Source organism: Bidens hawaiensis, unplaced genomic scaffold (assembly GCF_021521415.1).
Source record: "Bidens hawaiensis isolate Kalapana, Puna unplaced genomic scaffold, B.hawaiensis_p1.1 tig00007455_1, whole genome shotgun sequence".
Classification (NCBI taxonomy): domain Eukaryota; kingdom Viridiplantae; phylum Streptophyta; class Magnoliopsida; order Asterales; family Asteraceae; genus Bidens; species Bidens hawaiensis.
This window is the reverse complement of record NW_027491522.1, coordinates 605,024-609,436: the sequence shown is the minus strand read 5'-3', so window position 1 is coordinate 609,436 and position 4,413 is coordinate 605,024.

Here is a 4,413-nt window from a genome sequence, read left to right as displayed (position 1 = left end):
TCATGATATCTAAAGTAATTAACTAGTGATAAAACTTTGTTTGCTTTATCTGCATATTTTGAGAACTTGTTTTTAGATACAAACTTGTGAACTCACCAATCATTGTGTAACAGCCCAGCTACCGTCACACCATAATATTGTCCACATTGGCTGGGACGTACCACCATTGCCTCACAGATTTGCTTTTGGTTGCCTAGGTGGAGACTTCCCAAGAGGTCACCCATCCTGATACTACTTCTACCGGAGCACGCTTAATTGTGGAGTTCTTCTCTCATCCACTACCATTAAGCGCCCAAAACGTGTTATGATGGGGAAGGTATCCACCTCCTTATAAAGAAGGCTTAGTTCTCCTCGCCAACCGATGTGGGTTGTCACACATTGTGTTGACACTTTATAGCATGTCTTTCTCAAGTCACTAACGTGTATCACCTCACCCTGTTAATGAACCCACTTATTTTCATCACCTCTGGCACCCCCATTATGTTCATACTTTCGGCCACGTACCTTTCCAAAAACTATTCCACCTTTTCGTCGTCTCTTCTTCGTATGTGTAGGATCTCGTTGAGGATATTCATGGCCTTTCGTTGTTGACTAAAGTTCTGGAGGAACTTTTCTTGTAGCTCTTCATAGCCATCAATGCTCCTCGGTTCCAGAGTGTCAAACCAAACTCGTGCTCCCCGTGTTAGTGTTTGAGGGAACATGAGATACCATATGGGCATGGACCAACCACTTACGAGCCACGCTCCTTTGAAAGTATGTAGGTAGTCATCCGGGTCTTACGTAACATCGTATTTATCCACCGTGGATGGGTATCATAATTTTTGGGGTAACGGAGCTTCAGCTATACGTTTGGTGAACTTGGAAATGTCAGATGTATCTTTGGGTCGGTATGGAGCTTCTAAAAGATCCCCATGTGTCTTCTCCTTTCCTTTGGCTGCAAAAATGAGAGTCACCAAGGATTCTAGTAACGAGTTAGGACCTTTGTCTGCAGCATCTCTGTCGTCCGCACTCTTGTCTGGCCCAGGGGTTTCGAACTAGAGTCGAGCCCGAAGGGCCTCCAGTCTTTCTTTTTTCTCTTTCTCTTCCAAGAAAGCCTTTAAGGCGTCCTTGTGAGTTCTTATGAACTCGGGAGTGACCTTCCATCCTCTTTCTCTTTTCATTTGTCTCTAGGATCATTTTTCTCGTCATCCTCTTGCTCAGTTTTGTAACATCTTGTATTTTTTTGAACCCGTATTCATTTACATATAGCCCGATCCGGGAATTTATTCGGATCCTTATTATTAGTAATATCATGTAATTATAAGTATCCCTTAAAATATTTTCACTTTATATCCTTTAGGTTCCTTAAAGTTGTCATTCTTGTTTTATCTTAAATTGTAATCAATATTTAATCATTTTAGGAACTACAGGGACCAAACTTGACCAAAACCAAAAGTTCCCTCATCATTCCCAGAGCGCTGCGCAATGGTGGTGTCCTAGGGCCGTCACACAGCGCCACCAACCCTCTACACAGATTCGCTTCATCTTAGATTGTTTCCTAATTCGTTTTTGGCCCGAAATCGCTTATTTTAGGACATAATCGAGTGTTTTAAGCCCCAAGAAAACTAATATAGCCTAGATACATGTCCATGTTCATTACCCCTTGTCCAAGAACGAATTTTCTGCTTGATATATCGATTTGATCATTAAAAACATATTCGGTTTCTTAAACGAGTAAACTATCCTTATTTGGTTCCTTTTTATGTTTCCTATATAAACAAGACATATTTTCCTCTGCCACACTTTACCTAAACCCTAATTCATGCTTCCCCAGCCGTCACCTATTTCTGAACTTCATCATGTTGCTCTTTTTGTCGTTTTGTTTGAAGATACAAGTCTCGAAGGTTGACTTTGCTTATACAACGATCTTTGACTCCACTTTGCGGTTGATATTTTCACTTTCCGGGTAAGTTGTAAACTATAAAATAGTTCCTACATATTCCCTAGTCAATAACCTTCAATAAATTTTGGTGGTTGAAGGGTGTTGATTGGCCAATTCGTTTAAAACCCGTTAAAAGGCAAAATAGTCAACAAGTTTGACTTTACGTTTTCTCATACTTCTGGTCAAAACCAATGTTCGGTCCAGAAGACTTTTATTCTCGTAACGAAATTTTAAGGCTACTAACCAAAACCCGACTTCCGACTCGCTGTTCAAATTCTGGTCGGTACCGACTCGCTTACATCTTTAAATTAACATAACCGGAGGTCTAAACATTCGTTTGGATTGATTCTAGCGGCAATGAGTTCTTTTTTACTTATATTATAATATCTCGAGGTTTCAGGTTCTGATTCTTTATCTCGTTTGACACGTTAGTGGACGACTCACTTAATTATTAACTCGCTTAAACATTAATTTATTCACTTGCCTTCGAATTAAGGTGAGTTTTATCATTCCCCTATTTTACTAAGTTTTCTAAACGTTTTGGGAACATATGTGTATTATTCATATTTCATAATATATCTATATCTCAAAAAATAGCAAACGTGTAATTGTGTGTGATTGATCAAATATACTTGTTACGTGCTAACTTGTTTATGTGCGCGTTCATATTTCGGAGAGGTACAATGTATTCCCTTATATAGGGTGCTCATATTATTGACTAATGCCCGATTTGCTTGGAAACGGTCTTATTATTACTTGCTCATGGCTGATTTACCGGCGACCGATTCGCTTGACAATGGTTAACTGACAACTTATTGCTCATTGTTTGATTTATTTACCGCATTTATTGTGTTTTGCTTATTTCTTTTATCTATTATATTAATATTATATCATTGCAAAAATTGGTGATAATCTCACTCAACATGTGTTGTTGACAAACTCTATTTTCTACGCATGCAGGTTGTCATGGAATTGAAGTTTGAAGTATGGACACTTAGAAAAACCTTAGGGTTTTAATGAAGACAATTATTATTTAAATCTTCATTGGATTACTTGCATTAAATTATTTATATTGTGTTTTGAATATTTGTGCACTGTATTTGGAAATAATTAACTTAATAGATATTGTCACATTTTATTTATGATAGTATCTTTGAGTTGTGAATTATCAGCTCACGCACCGACATTTCCGTCTTAGGTTGGGGTGTGACAAGTTTCATCTTCAATCAACATGGGACCATAGTGTCCTGCTGAGTCCCCGTATCTTGCTTCTCCGTACTTGTTTCTCCTGGTTTGTCGACAACGTTGCTCTTCCCTGAACTTGTAGGGAACAACAATGGCGCATCGCCTTGGTTTTAATCAGCCATTCTTCTTCAAGGTTTTGGGAATGAGACCTGTGATCAAGAGGTCCCATGGATGGCGCCACTATTGGAACCTATTCCCATGGGGGGTAACGTTCCTAACAATGTTAAGAGAATGATGATTGGGATTACGTTTGTAAGGATTGTAGAGTGTGCATTTTTTGTATATCTCTCTGCATGATCTTCCCCTTCCCTTATATAGAGTATGTGTTACATAATATAACTAGTGGTCACATTAATACATATCTATCGGCTTATCTCGTGTTCCTCAGGTTCCACGGCTTCTTGGATCTTTATCCCTTGGATCACGCCTCTTATCTTGAGACAACCATGCCTTGGGCCACTAACCGGATCAGTTGCGCAGGAGGCTGTTTCCCTGAAAATCCATTTCCCTCAAAGTGGCCTTCTAGAATGTCCTCTTTGTTGGACCTTCTGTATTGGGCTTTTGTTGTGTTGTTGGGTCAAAGACTACTTATGTGGTCAGTCTCATGGGTAGGCTCTTCAATAAGTAAAAGTTTGTCATCAAAGAACATATGTTTGATCTAAATCTGAAATTATTATTTAATACATTGCTGCCGAATGAGAACTCGGTCACAACTCTCTATTTAGCGTATACCTTCTTATAAACTAAAGCACCTTAAACGGTGGCGAATAAGCTTATTATCATTTGATATTGATGAATAAGATTCTATTATTGTGAATAAAGCCTTATAAGTTAACTATTGTGGTTCACATAAGTCCCTTCATAATGTTTCTTTAACATGTGAAAGAAATTCTGAAGAAAAAAAAATTAATAATTTATAAAATATATTGAAATTATGTGTGTTAAAAAATAATTTACGAGGACCGGATCTGGGGCAAAACTAATAGTAGTCGACAAGAACACACCAGATGTAATAAACCGAAGACCTTCTGATTATACCGGCGGAATCAGTATAAACAGATGTTAGGAATGAACATTAGAATAAAAAGCAAACATGAGAAATAAACCGAAGACCTTCTGATTATACCGGCGGAATCAGTATAAACAGATGTTAGGAATGAACATTAGAATAAAAAGCAAACATGAGAAATAAACAAAAGATTCACTATATTTAATATATCATTGATGAACAGTGAAATAGTTGATTA